The following is a 26724-nucleotide window of genomic DNA, read 5'->3' as shown; positions in this document are numbered from 1 at the left end:
CCACCGCGCCCGGCTTCTCTATAACCTAATTTTAATGTACATCCTTTAGAGCCTCCATTTCACAGAAGAGAAATCGAGGCTCAGAGACATTATACAACCTTCACAGGTTTATTGGTGAATGGTTAAACTTGAGCCTGGGTCTGTGCCAATGTTCATCTTACTCTTAAGCCTGAGTTCTTAGGCACCGCAAAGTGTGCCCAAGAGGTAAGACAAGCCACTGTTTCCTAGGTTTGTCCCTTTTCCCCTCTTTGTATCTCTGTTTGCCCTTTTCCTTTGCATCACTTCTTCCTGCCCTTTTCTGATTTTCTTCTTTTATTAAGCATAATAATAACCAAAGCTGCCCTTCAAGAACATCAATTTCAAATGTATCGTGGCAGAGTCCAGGAAACAATATTGTGTAACACACTGTCCTAAAACCTAAAGGCTTCAAACCACATGTATTTTATTGGCTCACAATTCTGTGGTTTGGCAATTTGGGCTGGGTTCAGCTGGGCAGTTCTTCCATCAGTTTCTCCAGGTCTTATGTAGCTGCAGTGGGCTGAACACTTCACAGGGGCTGGGTGGTCTAGTACAGCTCACTCACATGTCTGGAGGTGGCAGCTTGTTGGCCAGGGTGCCTCAGTTCTCTTCCACACGGCCTCCTCGTGAGGCTAGGTTGGGCTTAAGAGGGGGAAAATGAAAGCAGCATGGCCTCTTGAGGCCTAGGCTTGGAATTTGTACAATGTCACTTGTGACACATCCCATTGGTCAAAGCAAGTTACAAGATCCATCCACATTCAAGGGGTGAATAAATTCCACCTCTTCTTGGGAAAAGTGTCAAAGAATTGGTGGCCATTTTTAGTCTACTATGCTAAGTGCAGCCCCTTCCCCCAAAGTTATCCTTAATACAGTCCCTTTGTGCCTCCACTCTCCTCTTTTAATTCCCATGCTCTTCTTATCCTTTTAATAATAAGCTCTCACTTCACATCACCCAAAGCTTCGTTCATTCACTTGACAAATACTTATTGTGTGCCAGGACCTATTAGTGAACAAAACAAAGCTCGTGCTCTAATGAATCTAAGATTCTAGTGGAGAGAGCGGACAATCAAGAAATAAACAAGAACACAGTGTTGGGCTATGGTGAACAATAGGTGCTTTGGAGAACAACAGAGCAGACTAAGTGCGGACCGTGTGTGAGGATGGCAGGGCAGTGGGTGGTTCCTATTATACAGAGTGGTCGGCTGGTATCAATGAGGTGATATATAAGCAGCGTCTTGAACGAAATGAGGAGCAAGAAGTTCCAGGCAGAGCAAATAGCACGCACAAAGGCCTGAGGCTGGCATGGAGAGGCAATTCCTTACAATTTCATATGTAGTAAAAAGTAACAAAACCCAGAAAAACACCAACCCTAATACATCTCATTAAAGAACAATACAACCCAAACATTTAAATATGGTAAAATCTTGATAAGCAAAAGCTTTTTATTTTACTTGATTTTTACTTGATTTATAGCTCCTAATGCAATGAGGTGTGTCACCTCTCTGGGCTTCAGGGTGTTCACCTTTCAAAAGGCCTGGGTGCCTGTCTGTCCTGCCTCCTGGCTTGTGGTTAGCATCAAAATGACACCATAAAAATGAAAGTTGCAGCCTTGAGGGTTCTTCTGGTTTCATTTCCGACCACAAGGTTGCCAGAGTGACTTTTTTTTTTTTTTTTTAAATAACACAAATCAGTTATCACTTCCTGCTTAAAGCCCTCCGAAGGCTCCCTGTTGCCTCCAGGCACCTAAGCAAGCCCCGCGCAGCCGTCTGCATTTTTCAATCCCTCCAACCTCGCTTTTTGCTATTTTCCCCACCCCACCTACGGCACGTTCCAGTCATAACTAGCTCCTCGCTGAAACTGGCTCACACCGTGGAAGCCCGGGTCGGTGTCGGGGCGAGCCTTCCCTCTTTTTCCTGGAGCCTGTCTCATGGTCTGTAGCCCCCGGGAGGGACTGCGAGGCTCATTCCCTGCTGGCGTTCATTTAGGTAACCTGTCTACCTCCAGTGGACTTCTAAGTCCCTTTCATGATTTTTCATCTTCCAAAATCAACTCATGGTCCAGCCCAACTTAGCTATAATGCCATGAAAAGAATCTCTGAGCCTCAGTTTCCTTATCTGCAAAAAGGGCCCAGGAACCGCTCGTTAGGGTCGGTGTGGTGCCTAGAGAGTGCACTGCAAGGCCCGGGGCCCACAGCGGGTGCCCGACAGCGGGCGTCCAACTCTGGGGGCGGGGCCGCAGGGACGCTCTGGAGGGAGGTTCTCCAGAGGGGCCCCTTCGGGATTTGGGGGCAGGAAAGGGGATGGGGAGGGCTTTCCCGAAGTCCATCTAATCCCGCTGGCGGAGAGCGAGGCAGGTGGGACCCCAGGATGTCCGCTCGGCGGGGCGACCCCGGCCACCCCCGAGACCAGGGCTTTCCCCGTCCGGCCGCCACGCCCGCGCGCAGCCTCGGGCCACCCCGAAACCCCGGCCTGGCCACCACAGGGTAAATTACGGGAGCGGAGCCTAGCGGCGCGTTGGGCATGCGCGGGGGCGGCGCGCATGCCCAGTCCCCCCGAGAGGCGGAAACTCCGGACTGAGACCGGGTCGGGCGTGCGCTGCCGAGAGAGGGCGCGCGCCTCAGCCGGCTGCCGCGCAAGCGCGCGGGCCCGCGCCGACGCAGCACGGCCCCGAGGGCGCGAGCCCGCGCCGCCGCCGCCACCGCCGCCGCCGCCGCGGGTCCGGGACCGCTGTGAGCCCGCGGCGTGAGGCGTGGGAGGGAGCGCGGCTGCCGTCGCCCAGCGCCGCCCCGTAGTCGTCTGCCTTCGCTTCACGGCGCCGACCCGCGGTCCGAGTGAGTGCAGGGCGCGGGCCGCGGGCCGGGGGCTGGGCGGGCTCCTTCTGTGCAGCGGTCGTGGGCTGGGCCGCGGCCCTGAGGGCGGAGGGGCAGAGCGGGGCCGCCCAGCCAGTCCTGGGGCGGATGCGGCGGAGACCGGCCCCTCCCGCGCCCCCGGCCCCGGTTCTGGGAGGAGGGGAGGCCGGTGGCCGTGAGGAGGTTGGGGGCCCCCGCGGAGGCCGAGAGGCTCCGAGAGGCTGAGGGGCTTAAGGAGGTCAGGGGGCGCACTGGGAGGCGGGGGTTCGGGGCGCTGGGTGGTCGGGAGGCTTGGGGAAGACTGGGAGGCTGAGGGACGTGGGGAGGACGGGAGCTCGAGGAGGTCGGGGGTTCTCGGGGCGCACGGGGAGGCCAAGGGGTTCGGGGAAGACAGAAAGGCTGGGGGACGTGGGGAGTCCGGGAGACGTGAGGAGGATGGGGGGCGGCTTCCGAAAAGGCCGGGCGCGCGGAGAGGCCGAGGGGCCTGAGGAAGACGAGGAGGCCGGGGCTCTGGGGGCGCGCAGCGCGGACAGAAGCGCGGGGAGGACCGGCCGCCCTCCGCCGGAGCGAACCCAATGCCTGAAAAACAAAAGGGGAGAGGCTGGAGGAGGAAGAGGGAAATCGCGGGGACGCCGGCAGGGTTCTGCCGGACGCGAGAGGGAGGCTCGCGACGGCCCGACCTCCGTTCCCGGGCGCGGCCTCGCGGGCAGCCAAGAGTGGGCTCCGAGCGGCCTGCCGGTGCCCGAGCCCCAAGCCCGCCGTGTCCCCAAACGCAAACCCTCAAGTTTGATAGAGCCCCGTGGGTTTCTTGGCGGGAGCCCTGGAGCCCTCACTGGAGTCATTGTGCTTCCCAAGTTTCCTCTTCTTCTCCGCCCCCGGCCCCCGACTCTGCCGCGGTGGCTTAGGCGCAACTGTTTGCCGAATTTCTCTCTTGGGTTCCTTGTGTAGCGGCATCCTGTTCTTTCTTAGAAGCAGGTGTGTGTGTGTGTGTGTGTGTGTGTGTGTGTGTGTGTGTGTATTGGTTTCATTTAATTGCAGGATTTTGTAGCTAAATTCAGTGAGGGTAAAGTTTCTTTTTTTTTTTTTTCGAGTCATTTCAACAGTGTCTCATTCTTGCATAGTTAGCCTGCAGCTGGGTTTGTGGCAATGAGACTAAGATAATAGTAATATTGTAGTAATTATGGGAACTGGTTATACATTCAAGCTGAAAGCTGAAGGCAGTGCAAGAGTTTGGGGATTTGTATTTAAGACTTAACCATCGCTAGGATTTTTACTTAGAATGTAAACGTTTTCATGGCTGGAAAAACAGACCAGTACTATTTGAAATGAAATACCAGAGCCTCAACCTTAATATTTTATTTGGGAAACGGGTAATGAAAATGATGTCTTGGAGAGTTGAGCACTCCGTCCCATATTTGAAAACTTATGAACAGTGGGATGCAAGCACACGGATGAACTAGTTAAAAGACACATAAATTAGCATTCAACGTATTTTTGTTGGGGTACAGTATGGATAATATTTTCATCCAGTTATACTAGCCAGTTAATTGGAAAAGCCCCATGATATTCAAACAAGGAACATTTTAAGGATGTTTGTGTCCCAATATCTTTGTATTTTGTATTTGTGGTTATCCTTGGAGGGGAAAAACAGGCTGAACCTACCATCACTTTGAACCTTCTTGTTTATTAAACCGCAGAAACATCAAGATCAATATTACAACGTTTTCCTTTAAAGAATTTCAGGTCACTATCGAATAATCTAGTTTAATAATAAACACAGGCGCAGATTATTTAAAACACATGTTTCCTTTATAAGGGAGCCGACAATCACCTAAGACTTCAGTGTAGACGCTGATTAGAAGGACCCATACATCATTCAGTGGTGATGCATCAAGAAGCAAGTCATTGGTTAAATAAAGACATGGAAATCAAAACTCCATGTTTACGGTTTGGGGCAAAGAATACTGGGGCAAACTCTGAGAGGAGATGGGACTTAAAAAGCCTTATTATTTGAGGCTGGAAGCCCATTGAAAGTGAATAATGTTAGATTAGGAGTGAAGTTCCATGAATCCAGCAGTGAAATTGTGAGGAGGCAGTGAGGATCATTAAAATGTTTTATACTAAAATGTTTTCTGAAAAGCACCATGTTTCTTGATGGAAATTACATAACTTACTCCCTCAGTCCTCAAAATCATGTTTTCCAGCTAGTCAGATAACTGTTCTTTCTAGGGAGTTGGAGAAATGTTTAAGAAAATCCTTTTTTTTTTTTTTTTTGAGACGGAGTCTCACTCTGTGGCCCAGGCTGGAGTGCAGTGGCGCGATCTCGGCTCACTGCAAGCTTCACTGCTTGGGTTCACGCCATTCTCCTGCTTCAGCCTCCCAAGTAGCTGGGACTACAGGCGCCCACCACCACGCCCGGCTAATTTTTTGTATTTTTTATTAGAGACGGGGTTTCGCCGTGTTAGCCAGGATGGTCTCGATCTCCTGACCTCATGATCCGCCCACCTTGGCCTCCCAAAGTGCTGGGATTACAGGCGTGAGCCACTGCGCCCGGCCTGAAAATCCTGTTGTTTTAAAGCTAGCCTCCTTAAAAAAAAAGATTAGGTCCTGTAGATGAAATTATTTATATTGTATTCTATAATGTAAAAAATAATTTTGAAAACTGTCCTTTCCTGAATGTTGATTTGAGTTAGAGAGGTAGGATCTTAGTTCATATCTCTAAAGGTTATGGAGATCTTTTTCCCCTTGTATTTTATGATGTCTTAATTTTTAGAAAATAGTTGAAATTATCTTGAGTTACAAAAGATGCATTTCAAAGTGTTAATATAAAATTTCAGTTTTGAAATTTAACATTTTCAGTTTAGGCATTCTAAACTGATGTAGATTTAGACTTAGATCAATTCTTGTTTTAAATTTCAGTAACATTAAAAGTTATACTATTTGTATCATATTTGAAGTGAATTTTTCTTTTTTGCTAGTGAAAAACATCTGAGAAGTTTAGTATAGGCATATCTTGGTCTGTTTCTATACCACTGAGATAAAATGAGTCACACAAATTGGTTTCCCAGTGCATATAAAAGTTATGTTTACACTATACTGTAGTAAGTGTGCAGTAACGTTTCTGAAAAAGCAATGTACATTTCTTTTTTTTGAGACAAGGTCTTGTTCTGTCACCCCGGCTGGAGTGCAGTGGTGCAGTCATAGCTTACTGCAACCTGGTCCTCCTGGGCTCAAGTGATCCTCCCACCTCAGCCTCCTGAGTAGCTGGCACTATACGTGCATACCACTACTCCCAGCTAATTTTTACATTTTTCGTAGAGATGGGGTCTCCCTGTGTTGCACAAGTTGGTCTTGAACTCCTGGGCTCAAGTGATCCTCGCACCTTGGCCTCCCAAAGTGCTGGGATTACAGGCGTGAGTCACTGTGCCCAGCTAATGTACATGACCTAGTTATACTATTGATCGTCTGAGCCTTCAGCAAGTCATAATCTTTTTGCTGGTGGATGGTCTTCCCTCAATGGTGATGGCGACTGACAAATCAGGGTGGTGGTTGCTGAAGGCTGAGATGTCTGGCAGTTTCTTAAAATAAGACAATTAGATTTGCCACATCAGTTGGCTCTTTCATTAAAAATTTCTCCGGAGTGTGTGATGCTATTTGAAAGCATTTTATCCACAGTAGAACTTCTTTCAAAATTGGACTCAATACTCCTAAACACTGCCATTGCTTTCTCAATAAGTGTATGCAATATTCTAGATCCTTTGTTGTCATTTCAACAGTGTTCACAGCATCTTCACCAGGGGTAGATTCCATTTCAGGAAGCCACTTTCTTTGCTCATCCCTAAGAAGGAACTCCTTATCCGTTCAAGTTTTATCATGAGATTGCAGCAATTCAGTCACATCTTCAGTTCCACTCATAATTCTAGTTCTCTTGCTATTTCTACCATATCTGCATTTACTTTCTTTACTGAAGTCGTGAATCCCTCAGTTATCCATGACGGTTGGAAGCAAGTTCTTCCAAACTCCTGTTCATAATGCTATTTTCACCTCCTCTGATGTATCATGAATGTTAATGGCATCTAGAATGGTGAATCCTTTCCAGCATGTTTTCAATGTACTTAGCCCAGATCTATCAGAGGAATCACTATCTATGGCAGCTATACCCTTATGAAATATATTTCTTTAAGACTTAAAAGTCAAAATGACTTCTTAATCTATGGGCTGTAGAATGGATGTGGTGTTAACAAGCATGAAAACCTCATTCATCTTGTACATCTCTCTCAGAGCTCTTGGGCAACAGGTACTTGGCCAATGAACAGTAATATTTTGATAGGAATCCTTTTCTGAGCAGTAGATCTCAACAGTGGGCTTAAAATATTCATTAAAACATGCTGTAAACAGATATGCTGTCACCCAGGCTTTGTTATTCCATTTGTAGAGCACAGGCAGAGTAGAATTAGCATCGTTCTTAAGGACCCTGGGATTTTCAGAATGGGAAACGAGCATTGGTTTCAACTTGAAGTCACCAGCTGCCTTAGCCCCTAACGAGAGTCAGCCCATCCTGTGAAGCTTAAGGACCCTGGGATTTTCAGAATGGGAAACGAGCATTGGCTTCAACTTGAAGTCACCAGCTGCCTTAGCCCCTAACGAGAGTCAACCCATCCTGTGAAGCTTTAAAGCCAGGCATTGGCTTCATCTCTCTGGCTATGAAAGTCCTAGATGGCATCTTCCAATAGAAGGTGGTTTCTTCATTTAAAATGTGCTGTTTAGTGTAGCCACCTTCATCAGTGATCTTAGCTAGAACTTCTCGATAACTTGCTGCAGCTTCTCCACCAGCACTTGCTGCTTCATCTTGCATTTTAATGCTATGGAGATGGCTATTTTCCTTCAACCTCATGAACCAACCTCTGCTAGCTTCCAGCTTTTCTGTAGCTTCCTCACGTCAATTTACAGAATTGAAGAGGAGGAGCTTTCTCTGAATTAGGCCTTGGGTCAAGGGAATGTTATGGCTGGCTTGATCTATCTGGACCATTAAAACTTTCTCCGTATCAACAATAAGGCTGTTTTCTTTTCCTTTCTTGTTTTTTTTTTTTTTTAAGAGACACAGTCTCACTCTGTCACCCAGACTGGGGCAGTGCAGTGGCATGATCTTGGCTCACTGCAGCCTCTGCCTTACGGGTTGAAGAGATTCTCGGGTCTCAGCCTACTGAGTAGCTGGGATTACAGGTGTGAGCCACTACACCCAGCTAAGGCTGTTTTACTTTCTTATCATTTGTGTGTTCACTGAAGTAGCACTTTTAATTTCCTTCAATAACTTTTCCTTTGCATTCACAACTTGGCTGTTTGGCACAAGAGGCCTCGCTTTTGGCTTATCTTGTTTATTTTATTTTATTTATTTATTTTGAGACAGAGTCTCGCCCTGTCCCCCAGGCTAGAGTGCAGTGGTGCAATCTTGGCTCACTGCAACCTCTGCCTCCTGAGTAGCTGGGACTACAGGCATGCACCACCATGGCCGGTGACTTTTGTGTGTGTGTTTTTTTAGTAGAGACGGGGTTTCGCCATGTTCCCCAGGCCGTTCTTGAACTCCTGAGCTCAGGCAGTCCGCCCGCCTTGTCCTCCCAAAGTGCTAGGATTACAGGCATCACCACTGTGCCCGGCCCTATCTTGGTTTTTGACATTTTTTCTCACTAAGCTTAATCATTTCTAGCTTTTGATTTAAAGTGAGGTAGGTGGGACTCTTCCTTTCACTTGAACACTTTGAGGCCATTATAGAGTTTCTTTTCTTTTCTTTTTTTTTCTTTTTTTTTTTTTTTTTGAGACGGAGTCTTGCTCTGTCGCTGGGCTGGAGTGCAGTGGTGCGATCTCTGCTCACTGCAACCTCTGCCTCCCAGGTTCAAGTGATTCGCCTGCCTCAGCCTCTGGAGTAGCTAGGACTACAGGCACGTGCCACCACGCCTGGCTAATTTTTTGTATTTTTAGTTGAGACAGGGTTTCATCATCATGTTGGCCAGGATGGTCTTGATCTCCTTATCTTGTGATCCACCCGCCTCGGCCTCCCAAAGTGCTGGGATTATAGGAGTGAGCCACGTGCCCATCTTTTTTTTTTTTGAGACAGTTTCACTCTTGTTGCCCAGGATGGAGTGCAATGGCGAGATCTCAGCTCACCACAGCCTTTGCCTCCCAGTTCAAGCGATTCTCCTGAGTCAGCCTCCTGAATAGCTGGGATTACAGGCATGTACCACCACGCCAGGCTAATTTTGTATTTTTAGTAGAGACGGGGTTTCTCCATGGTGGTCAGGTTGGTCCTGAACTCCCGACATCAGATGATCCTCCCACCTCGGCCCATTGTAGAACTAGTAATTGTTCTAATTGCAGTATTCTTGTATCTCAGGGAATAGCAGGCCACAGGAGAGGGAGGAGAGCAGAAGAGACACAGGCCCAGTAAGTGGAATAGTGGGAATGCACATGTTTATAGAGTAAATGTGTATCTCATGTGGATACGGGTCATGGTCCCCCCAAAACAACTACAGTAGTAACATCGAAGACTACTGATCATAGGCCAGGTGCAGTGGTTCACACCTGTAATCCATTATTTTGGGAGGATTGCTTGAGGCCAGGAGTTCAAGATCAGCCTGGGCAACATAGTGAGACCCTGCCCCTAAAAAAGAGATCACTGTTCACTGATCACCACAACAGATGTAATAATAATGAGAAAGTTTGAAATATTGTGAGAATTACCAAAATGTAGCACAGAGACACAAAGTGAGCACATGCTGTTGAATAAATGGCACTGATAGACTTGCTTGATGCAGGGTTGCTGCAAATCTTAAGTTTTAAAAAACTTTTTAGTAAATGCTATTAATTATAGCCTGATTTGCATAAATTCTCTAATGAAATGGTTTATAGACAAAAGCAGGAAATAGTTGTTTTTGCCTTAGTGGCACTGTCCTCCCCCTTAGCAGTTGGAAGCCTCAGGAAAACACTAGTAGCATCACTACAAAGTTCACATGTTTTTAAGAACATGAAAGTATTTCTTTACAATCTTTAATTAAATTTTATTTAATTGAAATCCTATCTAAATCTTACTGATATACATTTTCTTTACTATAAATTCATTTTTTTCAGAAACAGATAAATGACAAAAATCATACCTTTGGGTGGGGTGCGGTAGCTCACACCTGTAATCCCACCACTTTGGGAAGCCGAGGTGGACAGATGGCTTGAGCCCAGGAGTTTGTGACCAGCCTGGGCAACATGGCAAAACTTGGTCTCTACAAGAGATGCAAAAATTAGATGAATGTGGTGGCATGTGCCTGTAGTCCCAGCTACTTGGGAAGCTGAGGTGGGAGGATCACTTGAGTCTGGGAGGTCGGAGCTGCAGTGAGCTGAGATTGCACCGTTGCACTCCAGCCTGGGCAACGTAGTGAGACTCTGTCTCAAAAAAAAAAAAAAAAGCCATGTTTGTGGGTTATCTGTGCCTAGGGTCTCTTTTTGGCCCTCATATTCTTATTAAAATTCCTGCATTTTGGGTTTGGATTCTGCTGTGAACTGTAGGTGCTTGTTGTGTCTATATCTGTCTTGACCAAAACACTGTATGTTTGTCTTTGCTGGTCCAATGAAAGAGCTTAACAGTTTTATATGTTACATATTTTGTAGTGAAATGTGTGTGTCTTGTGAGAATGTAAGCTCCACGGGGGCATAAACTTTGTTTTATACATTATTGAATCACCAGTGTCTTACACAGTAATATTTATGGAATGAGTAAATGAAAGAACCCAGGGGTATTGATTATTGGAGAACTGTTACTTGCATCAGCCAGGTGTCTACAGCTTTGTTTGCCCTAGTAAAGAACCTCACTTAAAAATCACATAGGGGCCAGGCACGGTGGCGCATGCCTGTAATTCCAGCACTTTGGGAGGCAGAGGCCAGCGGATCACCTGAGCTCAGACTCACATAGGGCTTGATACCAGGGAAGAACTTGGGGTTATCTTTTTCACCTTTGTCTACTGTATTTAAAATTACTACTATCAGACTTGGGCCAGGAAAAAAATATTGCTCTGCTCTTTCATAATTTTGGAACTTTTTTTCTAGAAATCAATCTTGTAGGAATTGATTGGGACTCATCCTAAGTTCTGAAGACATGGAAAATTGTTTGAGGTGACACAAAATGATGGAAGTTTTGATTACTGGTCCAGAAGCTCTAATGTGTCTTTTGCTAATCAACTGGATTAATTGGATGCTTTACAAAGGTTTAACATTATGCCGCTAAACCATTTAAAAGAACAAACATCTTCCTAATATTGAAGTGTGAATTATGCACTGTGCCGCTTATCCTTGACCTTGTTCAGAGTCTTTTGCTGCTGTGCCGCTGTTCAGATAAAACATTTTGAAAGTGACAGTTCAAAATACATTCACTCAGGTAATGGAAGTCAACATTTGGGTACAGAATCTCTCCCTGAGATTTTGCAGTTTGCCTTTCAGTGAATTCCGTCATAGTCTTGCTATAGTGTGAGGGGGTAACTCATTCACACTGTTCACGCACACATTCCAGTAAGCTCCAGGGGCTTTCAATGGTTTTCAGAGTAGTGACGGAATTGTAGCATCACTATCATCTAGAAACTTGCTAGAAAATGCAAGTGCTGAGGCCCCACCTCTGGCCTCTTGAATCAAACACTGAGGGTGGTGTTCAGCAAGCTTTTTTATTTTGTTTTGTTTTTGAGATGGAGTCTTGCTCTGTGGCGCAGGCTGGAGTGCAGTGGCGCGATCTCGGCTCACTGCAACCTCTACCTCTAGGGTTCAAGCAATTCTCCTGCCTCTGCCTCCCAAGTAACTGGGACTACAGGGGTATGCCACCACGCCCAGCTAATTTTTTCTTTTTTCCCAAGATGAAGTCTCACTCTGTTGCCCAGGCTGGAGGGCGGTGGTGTAGTCTCGGCTCACTGCAACCTCTGCCTCTCGGGTTCAAGCAATTCTCCTGCCTCAGCCTCTTGAGTAGCTATGATTACAAGCGCACACCACCACACCTGGCTAATTTTTGTATTTTTAGTAGAGACGGGGTTTCACCATGTTGGCCAGGCTGGTCTCAAACTCCTGACCTCAGGTGATCTGCCAACCTCTGCCTCCCAAAGTGCTGAGATTACAGGCATGAGCCACTGTGCCTGGCCTATTGTTTCATTTTTAATTTTTTTGTTTTTCTTTGAGACCGGGTCTTGCTGGAGTGCGTGATTGCAGCTCACTGCGGCTTCGACCTCCCAGCCTCAGGTGATCCTCCTGAGTAGCTGGGACTACAAGCACATGCCCACTACGCCTAGCTAATATTTGCATACTTTGTAGAGACGGGGATTTACCATGTTGCCAGGGCTGGTCTTGAACTCCTGGGCTTAAGCAGTTCTCCCACCTTGGCCTTCTGAAGTGTTGGGGTTACAGGCATGAGCCACCACGCCTGGCCTTGCAAGCTTTTTAAACTTGCTTTCTTGATGCTTTGATGCATGCTAACGTTTGTGAACCACTGCTTTAGGGTGTTTTGAAAGAAATGCAAGTCATAGGAGGCAAAAATTAGTCTTAATTTGAGGTATGTGTATGGTGTCTTCTTGACCACTTAGATTTGCTAAGGAGATTGCCCTCACTTCAGGAATCTAAATATGTTTTTTAGGATTTTCAAAATCTTGGAAAGATCTCACAACTGCTTTTGTTAGGGATTTTGAATGTTTTATGCTGATACTGATTAATTATTTTAAATCTTGGTTTGGAATTTGAATGAACAATTTTACATTGAAATAGCAGTTTGTATGGCTCCTGGACTTGTGGCTTTTGGCAAATATCAGGAGTGTGTGTGTACATGTTGGTGCTTAAGGCACAAGCTCCCTGGTGGTTTTGTTTTGGTGTTGAAAAATTGGCTAGCATATAATAACAGGGTCAGGGTGATTGCCAAGTCTTGGGGTAAGTAATGAAGCTGTATTGTGTGAATTGATTTTTATTCCTGGTGTTGAATTATTGCCTAAATTCAATACATTCTTTTGCCTTTTGCCCTTTTCTCCTAAGAAAAGGGTAAATAAAAATTAGACAATCCACAAGGATGAAGTTGGTGATGTCGCTTAAATCTGTTATATCTTATGCAGAATTAGACGCATAACTTGGCAGACAGAATGTTGTGAGCTCAGAGATGAGGATTCTGTATTGTCTGGTAGGTATCTTTGAGTCCCCCACAGCTTGATCATTATATCATTATAGGTGGTCAGTAAATAATGTAAGGAATGAAAAAGAGTCTCCCGTCCATTCTCTGGGTTTTCAGCGTGTTGATAGTTGAGGAATATAGATACATGAAAGCCCTGTAAAGAGTTTCAGGAAAGATCAAATGTCTGAAGGGAGTCAATTAGAAAGACTAAAATGACTTTATTGTATAGTCTTTGTTGTAAAGGGTATTTAAGTATATGAAAGTTAACAAGATAGAGAAGAAAAGTAGATAAACAAAATTAAAATAATGTAATCTAAAAACAGTGAGAAGGATGTTTCCACATGAATTTCCTACTATGATCTTTTACTCAACTGTGCAGCTCAATGAAAGCAAAAATAATAGAAATGAGATGGTGGGAAAATCGACCTGGAACAATTTCTTGAAACAATTTGTTGGCCTGGCATGTTGGCTCACGCCTGTAACCCCAGCACTTTGGGAGGCCAGGGTGGGAGGATCACTTGAGCCCAGGAGTTTGAGACTAGCCTGGTCAACATGGTGAGATCTTGTCTCTCCCAAAGAATATAATAATAATAATTAGCCAGGTGTGGTAGTATATGCCTATAGTCCCAGCTATTCAGGAGGATGAGGTGGGAGGACTGTTTGTGCCTGGGAGGTCAAGTCTACAGTGAGCCATGATCACACCACTGCACTCCAACCTGGGTGACAGAGGGAGACCCTGTCTCAAAAAAAAAAAAAAAAAATTGGTCAAGGAGAGTTAAAGTTATAACTTATAGTCAGTTATATTCTGCGATGACCATTAAATGTACTTTTAAGAGTCCTTGGCCTGTAGTAGCTTTTCAAGAAATGTTAGTAAATAAATGATTCTTCTGTTACTTGTCACTAAAAGGTTAGGCTCCAATCATTGACCATTTTCTCTGGTTACTTCAGCACTGTTTCCTCTTCTCTGCTCTTATAACCTGTCTCCCCTCTGCACCCCTTTTGGTGGTTTCTATAGTGTACCGCCTTGTGGTTTTAAATAGCCTTTTTCTGATTATAATGAGGTTGCACTTTTTTTTTTTTTTTTTTTGAGACAAAGGGTTTTGCTCTTGTTGCCCAGGCTGGAGTGCACTGGCGCAACCTCGGCTCACCACAACCTCCGCCTCCTGGGTTCAAGCGATTCTCCTGCCTCAGCCTCCCGAGTAGCTGGGATTACAGGCATGCACCATCACACCCGGCTAATTGTATTTTTAGTAGAGATGAGGTTTCTCTATGTTGGTCAGGTTGGTCTCGAATTCCTGTCCTTAGATGATCCGCCTGCCTCAGCCTCCCAAAGTGCTGAGATTACAGGTGTGAGCCACCGTGCCCAGCCGAGGTTGCACTTTTTAAAATAAATTTGCTGGCCGTTTGTATTTACTGTTTTGCCGAGTGCCTGTATTTTTCTATTAGGTCTTCTGTTTTTGTTTTTTTTTAATTCAATAATTTGTAGCTTATGTATATATTCAGAATCCAAGTCCTTTGTTGGTTTATATATCTTGCCACTATCCCCTACTTTGTGGCATGCGGTTTCACTGACTCTCAGTAGTTTTTTTTTTTGTTTTTTTTTTGAGATAGGGTCTTGCTTTGTTTCCCAGGCTGGAGTGCAGTGGTGCAGTCATAGCTTGCTGCAGGCTCCAACTCTTGGGCTCAAGCAATCCTCCTCCCTCAGCCTCCTGAGTGGCTGGGCATACAGGTGTATCACCCTGCTGGCTAATTTTTTATTTTTATTTATTTATTTATTTATTTATTTTTAGAGACAGGGTCTTCCTATGTTGCCCAGGCTAGTCTCAAACTCCTGAGCTCAACCGGTCCTGCCGCCTTTGCTTCCCAAAGTGTTGGGATTACAAGTGTGAGCCACTGTGCCCAGCCTCAAAAGTGTTTTTTGGATAAACAGAAGTTAAGTTTAATGTAGTCTAGTTTATCAGTCTTTCCTTTATAGTTCCTCCTTTTTTTTGTCTTCTCCTACCCTGAGGCTGTGAAGTAATTCCTCTGTTATTTTCTAAATGTTTAATAATTTTGCATTTTATCTTTAACTTTGTAATTCACTTGGAACTGATTTTGGTGTATAGTATAAGGAAGGGATTAAATCAATTTCATTTTAATATGTGGACATCTAGTTATCCCAACACCATTTATTGAAAAGAGTATCTTTTTCCCTACTTCTCTGCAGCGCCATCTTTGTTGTAAATCACTTGTCCATATACGTGTGTGTCTTTTTTTTTTTTTTTTTTTGGGGGGGGGACAGAGTCTCGCTCTGCCACCCAGGCTGGAGTGCAGTGGCACGATCTTGGCTTGCTGCAGGCTCCGCCTCCCAGGTTCATGCCGTTCTCCTGCCTCAGCCTCCTGAATGGCTGGGGCTACGGGGCCCACCACCATGCCCTGCTATTTTTTTGTATTTTCAGTAGAGATGGAGTTTTACAGTGTTAGCCAGGATGGTGTCCATCTCCTGACCTTGTGATCCTCCTGTCTTGGCCCCCCAAAGTGCTGGGATTACAGGCGTGAGCCACCATGCCCAGCCATGTGTGTGTCTTTTAGACTGTGTGTTTTTAGATTCTTTGATTCCACAAGCACTAAGCTGTCTAAATTATTATAGCTTTATAATAAGTCTTATCTCACTGTGGAACCCTTCCTACTTGGCTCTTCTTCAAGAGTACCTTGGCTGTTCTTGACCTTTTGCAGATCAATATATGTTTTAGAATTACTTGTCAACTTCTAAAATAATTCTTCCAGATGTTGTTTGGGATTACATTGAAGGTCTACATCTATTCGTGGAGAACTGGATTATTATAGATCTCTGAATATTTTTGTTCAAGGCTTTGTATGGGTGTAGGCTTTCATATCTCTTGGGAATGGTTGGACTAGGACTGGAATGGCTGGATCATACGGTAGGTGTATGTTTAACTTTTTTTTTTTTTTTTTTTGAGACAGGGTCTCACTCTGTTGTCCAGGCTGGAGTGCAGTGGTGTGATCACAGCTCACTGCAGCTTCAACCTCCCAGGCTCAAGTGATCCTCTGACCTCAGTCACTGGAGTAGCTGGAACTACAGGCACTCACCATCACACATGGCTAATTAAAAAAACATTTTTATAGAGACGAGGTCTAGTCATGTTTTGCAGGCTGGTTTCAAACTCCTGTGCTCAAGCAATCCTCCAGTCTTGGCATTCCAAAGTGCTGGGGTCGTACGAGTGAGCCACGTCACCTGGCCTGTTGAAATTTTTAAAATGCCAAACTATCTTCTAGAGTTGTACCATTTTGCATTCCCACCAGCAGTGGATGAGAGTTCTGGTTGCTCTACATCATTAGGGCAACACTCGTTATTGTCAGTCTTGTACATTTTAGCCATTTTAATTCAGTGTGTAATGGAATTTCATTGTGGTTTTAATTTGTGTTTCCCAAATGACTGATAGTGTTGAGCATCTTCTTATATGGTTATTTGCCATCCGTATATCTCTGGAGGAGTGTTTAAATCTTTTATGCATTTTAAAGTTGTTAGCTGGGTGCCGTGGCTCACGCCTATAATCCCAGCACTTTGGGAGGCTGAGGCAGATGGATCACTTGAGGTCAAGAGTTGGAGACCAGCCTGGCCAACATGACAAAACCCCATCTCTACTAAAAATACAAAAATTACCTGGGCATGGTGGCAGACGATTGTAATTCCAGCTACTCAGGAGGCTGAGACAGGAGAATTGCTTGAACCTGGGTGGCGGAGGTTGCAGTCAGCCGAGATTGCGCCACTGCACTCCAGCCTGGGAGACAGAATGAGACTCTGTCTTAGAAAATTAAAAAAAAAAAAAAGGTGGTTTTTTTTCCTCCATTTTTTTGGGTTTTGAGAGTTCTGTATATGTTCTGGATACAAATTGTTTAACATACTATATTTTTCTCCCAGGTTATGACTGGCTTTTTCATTTTCTTAACAGTGTCTTGAAGAGCATAAATTATACATTTTGATGATGTCCCATTATGAGTTTGTTGCTTTACGGGTTGTGTTTTTGTGTATGTGTCATATTTAAGAGTTGCCTAATCCTAGGCCACAAAGGTTTTTCTGATTTTTTCTCCTAGAAGTTTTAGATTTTACTTTTAGGTTTATGATTTAATTTTTGTTTATGGTATAAGATTTGGATCCAAATTATTTGTAGGATTCTTTTGAGGCCTGGAATGAGGGTCGCTTACTCCAGAGAACACTTACTTTTGCATCAGCCAGTGTGGGATCTCCTTAAACCGAATTCAAGGCTTGAGATTGTTTGGACCCCTCATAGCTCTAGTTCTGCTGGATAGTTAGTTCATTACTGGTTTACTCTCTGGAGGTGTGTAGCCTTTTGGGTTCTTGCTTACTGTAGTGGGGTTTTGGGTTATTTGCTTTGGAGGACCCAGTCTTTTATTCCTGTCTCACCTCTCTGCATTGTCATAAAAATGAAAGTTGAGACTTTTCAGAATTGGCAAGTGCACTGAGGGCAGAGGTAGTTTCTGTGCTTATCTCTTTGACTTCCTGGTTTCCCTTTAATTTTTGCCTGTTACTTATTTCTTGTCTTGTCAGGTTCTGGTTGCTTTTAAGATTAGAAAAATATTCTGTCCATATTTTCTTTTAGTCTTTTTTCAGGAGGAGGGTTGGACCAAATAACATTGCCTGAAATTAAGAAGCCAAGACACATTCTTTTTTATTTCACTCCAGAGTCTAGACCTGAACCTGATGTCTGATATGGTAACCACTAGCCACATGTGGCCAATTAAATTGAAATTAATTACAGTTAAGCGAAGTTGAAAGGCCCATTCCTCAGTTATACTAGTCCCATTTCAAGTGCTCATTAGCCACATGTGGCTAGTGGCTACCACATTGGGCAGCGCTGGTATAGAACATTTTCATCATTGCAGAAAGTTCTAGTGGATAGATATGGTTCGACTATGAAAACCTCATCAGGGACTTGCACTGGTACGTGGATCTGCATTTGAAAACCACTAATATGGGTATCCTTGCTGTTTAAAGTTTGAATTTTTTGGAATCTATATAGCTAGACAGATGATTGAGCTCCTTTAATAGACTTACCGTGAAATCTATCCCTAAGGTACAGTGTAGATTCTTAGACTGGTTTAGGTGGTGAAATGTGAATCTGTGGCACACTGAGTAGATAATTATTAAGTACTGATATTTTAGCTTACAAATATCTGTCAGTTTTAACTGAGATATTTTGTGAAAGCATTTATTATATGTTGATCTGTGTCCTACATCCAGTGTCTCCCACTGCACCTGCCCTGCCGTCCCTGCCCTTAGGCAGTCATAGTGCTGTGCAAAGTTGCAGGGCACTGTGGGGTTCTGGCAGGGGTGTCAGAGTACCCACTCTTGAGGGAACAATAGGAATTAGCCAAGTGGAGAGGGGAAGGATGGGGGAAAAGGTTCTAGGGAGAAGAAAAGCATGGGCAAAAGCATGGGCAAAAGCCTGGATGTTGGTGAGAACCATGTGGAGATTGGTTTGAAGTATCTTAAATTTGATTTTTAGTATCGAGAGAGGTAGCTGAAACCACAGATTTTTAAAAATGTCATGAGGCCAGGCACAGTGACTTGATGCCTGTAATTCCAGCACTTTGGGAGGCCAGGGCAGGAGGATCACTTGAGTCCAGGAGTTTGAGACTAGCCTGGGGAACATAGTGAGACCTTGTCCCTACAAAAATTTAACAAAATTAGTTGGGCATGGTGGTACATGCCTGTAGTCCCAGGCACTCAGGAGGCTGAGGTGGGAGGATTGCTTGAGCCCGGGAGGTTGAGGCTGCAGTGAGTTAGGATCATGCCACTGCACTCCAGCCTGAGTGACAGACTGAAACCCCCATCTCACAAAAATAAAAAAATAAAAAAAGAAGATATAAGAGGAAAAGCTATGTCAGGATATTCTGTCCATTCACACAGTATTTCCTATTAACTGGTAATATAATGTTATTACGGTTGTATTGGCATCTCTCGTTCTAGCTCACAGAATACCAATCTTTTGAGTATGTGTCCACAGTTGTTAGGGTTGGAGGACATGCCTGAAGTAGTCCCAGCTGTCCCTTTCTGCCAACTTAACCGTGCACTAGATTCATGCCTGGTAGTTCCTGGGCACATTTCAAGGAACTTGGGGGATGTTGAGTGGAGTCATTCCCTTATTGTCTGTTACTCTAGAAGGAGGAAGGGTTCAGATAAGTCAGTTAAGTTGAGCTGTGGTTTAGGCTCTGTACAAGAGGGGCGGTAAAGATGAAGGAGTGAGACAGAGGATGGGTGTGGGGGAAAGGTTAGGGCCACTCTTCATCGCCACCTGGGGAGTAGCCTGCCAGCACGTGTTTACCTTTGGTTTGGGATCACAGCAAGCAGAAGAGATGAAAGCTCCGTTTAACCATCCTAGGATATGTATTTGAATTGGAGAAACTGCATCAAAATAGAGTGTGTGCAGGCACTATATGAAGGCTTCTCAATGTTTAATGTGCATATATGCCACCCAGGGATCTCGTTACATTTTAAGTTCCAATTCAGTCTGTCTGGGAAGGGCTCAGACTTGCATTTTTCCTAAGTTCCCAGGTGATGCCAGAGCTGGTGGTCTGTGGACCATACTTGGAGTAGCAAGGCATTGGTTTTCAAAGTGTGGATTGCAAGGTGGCACTGAGTCTTAGTTTGAAAGTTGGATAACCACTGCTGAGTGCGGTAGTTAAGGGCATGGCGTTGGGGTCAGAATCCTGGCTCTATGATCTTGGGCTCGTTTGTTAAGTTCTCTAATGTCTATTTCCTTGTGTGGCATGTGATTGTACTACATGATCATGTAATGCTTAGTCTTTTTTTTTTTTTTTTTTTTTTTGAGACAGAGTCTTCCTCTGTCGCCCAGGCTGCCAGGCTGGAGTGGAGTGGCATGATCTCGGCTGACTGCAACCTCTACCTCCCAGGTTCAAGCAATTCCCCTGCCTCAGCCTCCCAAATAGCTGGGATTACAGGCACATGCCACCACACCCGGCTGATATTTGTATTTTTAGTAGAGACAGGGCTTTACCATCTTGGCCAGGCTGGTCTTGAACTCCTGACTTCAGGTGATCCACCCACCTTGGCCTCCCAAAGTGTTGGGATTACAGGCCTGAGCCACCGTGCTTGGCAATGCTTGGTCTTATTAAATGCTTTATGAAAGGTAACCGTTACTAAAAGTAAATGTTTACATTAAAAGTTTGCCAGTTTTCAAAGTAATCAGTCTTCCACACCTTTGCTCAGTTTGTAAAATTGCACCTCCCTCCCTCCCTCCCTTCTTCTCTCCCTCCCTCGTTCCTCCCTCCCTCCCTCCCTCCTTCGCTCCTTCCCTCCCTCCCTCCCTCCTTCCCTCCTTCCTTCACTTCCCTCCCTCTAGGACAGTGATGAACCAGTCTTCTTGTACTGGAGGAATACCCCATCCGTCTGCATAAAGACTGGCAGGCACATGGACACGTTTACCAGTTATAATGCCTTGCTTACACATTAAAGAAGTAGGTGTTTGTATTGGGGCTTCAACAAGAACTTGGAAAACTTTAAGATAATACAACTACATAGTATTCCTTTAGGTGAATATCCTTTCAGCTTCTCAGATCATTGGTGAAAGCCTTAACAAAGATTTTTTTTTTTTTTTTTTTTTTTGAGATGGAGTCTTACTCTGTTGCCCAGGCTGAAGTGCAGTGGCATGATCTTGGTTCACTGCAACCTCCACCTCTTGGGTTCAAGCAATTCTCCTGCCTCAGCATCCTGAGTAGCTGGGATTACAGGCACCTGTCACCATGTGTGGCTAATGTTTGCATTTTTAGTAGAGACAGGGTTTTGCTATGTTGGCCAGGCTGGTCTCAAACTCCTGACCTCAGGTGATCTGCCTGCCTCGGCCTCCCAAAGTGCTGGGATTGCAGGCACGAGCCACCGCACCCAGCCTAGATTTTCAAATAAGCATCTGTTTGTTTCTTTTTTTAGTTGCCACTAGTAAGGATGATGGAAAACTATATTTTGTACTAAGCATTTTGAAAGATATAATTCTTTCAAATGAGAATTCTGTGACTTTTCTGTTAAATGCGTATTTAATAACTAAAATTAGAATACAAAGCTTCAATCTGAAAACCTTGTAGAAGTTTTCAAACATATACGGAAACAATGTTGTAATGAATTCCCTGTTTATTCATTACCACTTTCAACCATTGTCATTATTTAATACATATTGTTAACTCTTTAAAGGTACTGGTTCATACTTAAAAGTTGTGAAGGCACTTGCTTTTGAAAACGTATGCTAACATTGGACCACTCCTGCTAAAATGTGACATAATTTATGATGCATTTCTTTAAAAAAGATAGGGAAGGAATTGAATATAGCTCTGCTGCTTTTCTAAGGTTCTTCTGTGAGAGGATGATGCCGCTGACTGTCCTGTACTTTCTTTTTTTTTTTTTTTTTTTTTTTTTTTTTTTTTTTTGAGATTGAGTCTTGCTCTGTCGCCCAGGCTGGAGTGCAGTGGTACCATCTTGGCTCACTGCAACCTCTGCCTCCCGGGTTCAAGTGATTCTCCTGCCTCAGTCTCCCGAGCAGCTGGGATTACAGGTGCCCGCCACCATGTCTGGCTAATTTCTGTATTTTTAGTAGAGACGGGGTTTCCCCATGTTGGTCAGGCTGGTCTCGAATTCTGACCTTGTGATCTGCCTGCCTCGGCCTCCCAAAGTGTTGGGATTACAGGCGGGAGCCTCCGCTCCCGGTCCCCCTATCTATCTTAATGATGCAGTGCGTATCTATCTTAATGATCCAGTGTGTATCTTAATGATCCAGTGAGCTAAGCAAGGCGGTGGGGACTCTCCACAGACCGGGAGCCTTTAGTTGGAAGGTTCTTTTCTTAAAACTGTACTTGAGTCAAAATAAACTGTAGCTTGCTGTGCTTTGCTGTATTGGTTTAATGTTCCTGATAGCAGTACATGCCTGTTTTTAACTGAGTCATTGTTGTTTTTTTTTTTTTTTTTACTGAGTTGGTGAGGCATGGAGCTTTAATAGAGCAAGATTTATGAAAGAAATATGCTAGTCTTTTTCAAAAAATGATTAAACTGAAGAGATACAAAAGAATATGTGTAAAATATAAGGTAGAGATCATCTCTACCTTCTTCAAGAATGCTCTGAGCTCTGAGAACCTGGAGGAAGGAGACATCCGAGTCAGCCTTGGTTAAGTCCCTAGTTATGCCCTAGGTCAGGGGCCAGCAAACTTTCTTTGTGAAGGGCTAGACAGTAAACACTCTAGGCTTTGTGGGCCACCTGTGACCTCTCACAAGTACTCAGCTCTGCTGTACACTGCTACAGCATTCATGGGCTGTATGTAAAGGAATGAGCTGGCTGTGTCTAGTAAAACTTTAGACACTGAAATCTGAATTTTCTATAATTTTCACATGCCGTGAAACATTATTATTTTAATTTCTTTAACCATATACAATGTAAAACCATTTTTAGGTCACAGGTTGTACAAAAACAAGTGGGGCCACATTGGCCTGTGGGTCATAGTTTGCTGTTATCGTGTAGAGGGTGATAACAAAGCAAACTGCTAGGTACTTCCTGCCCAGCTTCAACAGTGGGATTTTCCCATGCCCTTGAAAGGCCAATGTGTGTTCCCTGATCACATGCCCTTCCCTCCTGCCCCACAGGTTCTGTCCCGTCCCACTCCCACCCCTCGCACCAGTGCCACTCTGTAAGTGAAGCCTTATGTCACCCCTCCTGAAGACATCCTCCCTCAGCCCAGCTCAGTGTTTCATTTCTTTTCAAGCCCTTTTCACCATCTGTTACTGTTTGTATTTTACTTACTTTTTAGTTTCTTTCTCTCTTGGTGGTGACATAAAGTCTGAGGGCAAAATGTTTGTCTGTTCCCTGTTGAATCCCTGACATTTAAAACAGTGGTCATTGAATGATATTGTTTTTTTCTGTTTCTTTTTCTTTTCTTTTTTTTTTTTCAGAGCAGGAGTGGGTTTATTAAAAAGCTTTAGAGGCTGGGTGCGGTGGCTCATGCCTGTAATCCCAGCACTTTGGGAGGCTGAGGTGGGCGGGTCACGAGGTCAAGAGTTCGAGACTAGCCTGGCCAACATAGTGAAACCCCATCTGTACTAAAGATACAAAAAAAAAAAAAAAAATTAGCTGGCCGTGGTGGTGGGCGCTTATAATCCTGGCTACTTAGGAGGCTGAGGCAGGAGAATCACTTGAACCTGGGAGGTGGAGGTTGCAGTGAGCCGAGATCGCACCACTGTACACCAACCCAGGCGACAGTGTGAGACTCTGTCTCAAAAAAAAAAAAGCTTTAGAGCCGGAAAGAGGAAAAGTAGACTTGGAAGAGTCCCAGGCAGGCGACTTGAAGGACAGATACCTGTTTTTGCCATTTCTTTGTGTTTTGTCTGTTTTTAACTTTATTTTATTTTATTTTTTATATTTTTGAGACGGAGTCTCACTCTGTCGCCCAGGCTGAAGTGCAGTGGCGTGACCTCGGCTCACTGCAACCTCTGCCTCCCGGGTTCATGCCATTCTCTCGCCTCAGCCTCCCGAGTAGCTGGGACTACAGGTGCCCACCACCATGCCCGGCTAATTTTTTATATTTTTAGTAGAGACGGGATTTCACCATGTTAGCCAGGATGGTCTCGATCTCCTGACCTCGTGATCCGCCCGCCTCAGTCTCCCAAAGTGCTGGCGTTAGAGGCGTGAGCCACCGCACCCGGCTGAACTTTATACTAAGGGTATCATGCTGTATGTCTTTATATGACTTGATTTTCTTTTTTCCTCCCGTCTAGCACTCTGATTTTAAAACTTAGGTGCTGTGTGTTAGTTTTCATTCATTTTCACTGTTGTGTAATCTAGCCTACAACTGATGGGCATTTGGGTTGTTTGCAGTCTCTTGCTGTACTGCAAACACTGCCACACACATGTGAACACTCTTGTTGCTCATAGACATGGATGTGCTTAGCCTACGTATCTAGGAATGTGATTGCTGAGTTATAGGGCTGGCCAGTCTTCAACCTGACTAGTTACTGCCAAATTTGCTTCCCGAAGTAGTTATGCCAATTTATATCACCACTAATATAATGACTCCTTGTATTAGTTTGTTTTCACGCTACTGATAAAGACATATCTGAGACTCGGTAATTTAGAAAGGAAAGAGATTTCATTGACTTACATTCCACATGGCTGGGGAGGCCCCACAATCGTGGTAGGAGGCAAGGAGGAGCAAAGTCACATTGTACATGGATGGCAGCAATCAAGAGAGCTAGTATAAGGGAACTCCCCCTTATAAAACCATCAGATCTCATGAAACTTATTCACTATCGCCAGAACATCATGGGAAAGAGCCTGCCTTATGATTCAGTTACCTCCCACCAGTCCCTGCCACAACACATAGGAATTGTGGGAGCTACAATTCAAGATGAGATTTGGGTGGGGACACAGCCAAACCGTATCACTCCTGTTGTTCCACATCCTTGTCTGTAGTTTATTTTGTCTGACTTTTTCAGTTTTGTCATTTTGGAGGTTGTGTCATATCTTATTGTGGCTTTAATTTGAACTTCACTTATTAGTAATGATGTTGAGCCACTTTTAATATATTTGCTATCTGTTTTGTCTTCTGTGAAGGACCTATTAAGTTTCTGGCCTTTTTTTTTTTTAATTGACTTGTAGCTGTTCTTTCTATGTGTGGACTGCAATCCGTTATCATTATGTGTTGTGAATATTTTCTTCTAGTTTGTGGTTTGTTTTTTTACCTGTGAGGTGTCTTGGAACTAAAGTTCTTTTTTTCTTTATTATACTTTAAGTTTTAGGGTACATGTGTACAACATGCAGGTTTGTTACATATGTATACATGTGCCATGTTGGTGTGCTGCACCCATTAACTCGTCATTTAACATTAGGTATACCTCCTGATGCTATCCCTCCCTCCTCCCCCCACCTCACAACAGGCCCCGGTGTCCCCCTTCCTGTGTCCGTGTATTCTCATTGTTCAATTCCCACCTATGAATGAGAACATGCGGTGTTCGTTTTTTTTCCCTTGTGATAGTTTGCTGAGAGTGATGGTTTCCAGCTTCATCCATTTCCCTACAAAAGACATGAACTCATCCTTTTTTATGGCTGCATAGTATTCTATGGTGTATATGTGCCACATTTTCTGAATCCACTCTATCACTGATGGACATTTGGGTTGGTTCCAAGTCTTTGCTATTGTGAATAGTGCCACAATAAACGTACATGTGCATGTGTCTTTATAGCACCATGATTTGTAATCCTTTGGGTATATACCCAGTAATGGGATGGCTAGGTCAAATGGTATTTCTAGTTCTAGATCCCTGAGGAATCGCCACACTGACTTCCACAATGGTTGAACTAGTTTACAGTCCCAGCAACAGTGTAAAAGTGTTCCTATTTCTCCACATCCTCTCCAGCACCTGTTGTTTCCTGACTTTTTTTTTTTTTTGAGACGGGGTCTCGCTCTGTCACCCAGGCTGGAGTGCAGTGGTGCGATCTCGGCTCACTGCAAGCTCCACCTCCTGGGTTCACACCATTCTCTTGCCTCAGCCTCCCGAGTAGCTGGGACTACAGGCGCCCACCACCACGCCCACCTAATTTTTTGTATTTTTAGTAGAGACGGGGTTTCACCGTTTTAGCCAGGATGGTCTCGATCTCCTGACCTTGTGATCTGCCCACCTTGGCCTCCCAAAGTGCTGGGATTACAGGCGTGAGCCACCGCGCCCGGCTCTGACTTTTTAGTGATCGCCATTCTAACTAGTGTGAGATGGTATCTCATTGTGGTTTTGATTTGCATTTCTCTGATGGTCAGTGATGATGAGCATTTTTTCGTATGTCTTTTGTCTGCATAAATGTCTTCTTTTGAAAAGTGTCTGTTCATATCCTTCGCCCATTTGTTCATGAGGTTGTTTGATTTTTTCTTGTAAATTTGTTTGAGTTCATTGTAGATTCTGGATATTAGCCCTTTGTCAGATGAGTAGATTGCAAAAATTTTCTCCCATTCTGTAGGTTGCCTGTTCACTCTGATGGTAGTTTCTTTTGCTGTGCAGAAGCTCTTTAGTTTAATTAGATCCCATTTGTCAATTTTGGCTTTTGTTGCCATTGCTTTTGGTGTTTTAGACATGAAGTCCTTGCCTATCTATGCCTGTGTCCTAAATGGTATTGCCTAGGTTTTCTTCTAGGGTTTTTACAGTTTTAGGTCTAACATGTAAGTCTTTAATCCATCTTGAATTAATTTTTTATAAGGTGTAAGGAAGGGATCCAGATTCAGCTTTCTACATATGGCTAGCTGGTTTTCCCAGCACCATTTATTAAAAAGGGAATCCTTTCCCCATTTCTTGTTTTTGTCAGGTTTGTCAAAGATCAGATAGTTTCACATATGTGGCATTATTTCTGAGGGCTCTGTTCTGTTCCATTGGTCTGTATCTCTGTTTTGGTACCAGTACCATGCTGTTTTGGTTACTGTAGGGAACTAAAGTTCTTAATTTTAATATCATAAGCTTTATTTCTTTTTTCCTTTATGATTAGTACTTTTTATTGTTTTGATTTGTTTAAGGAATCTGTCTTTATCCAAGGGCTAAGTTTTGATGTGAAGTATTTTTATTTAGTTCATAAAGCATTTATTATTATTATTTTGAGACAAAGTCTCATTTTGTCACCTAGGCTGGAGTCCA

The sequence above is a fragment of the Nomascus leucogenys genome, chromosome 16 (genome assembly GCF_006542625.1).
Source record: "Nomascus leucogenys isolate Asia chromosome 16, Asia_NLE_v1, whole genome shotgun sequence".
Taxonomy (NCBI): Eukaryota; Metazoa; Chordata; class Mammalia; order Primates; family Hylobatidae; genus Nomascus; species Nomascus leucogenys.
The sequence above is the reverse complement of the archived record's forward strand: the minus strand, read 5'-3'. Positions refer to the sequence as shown.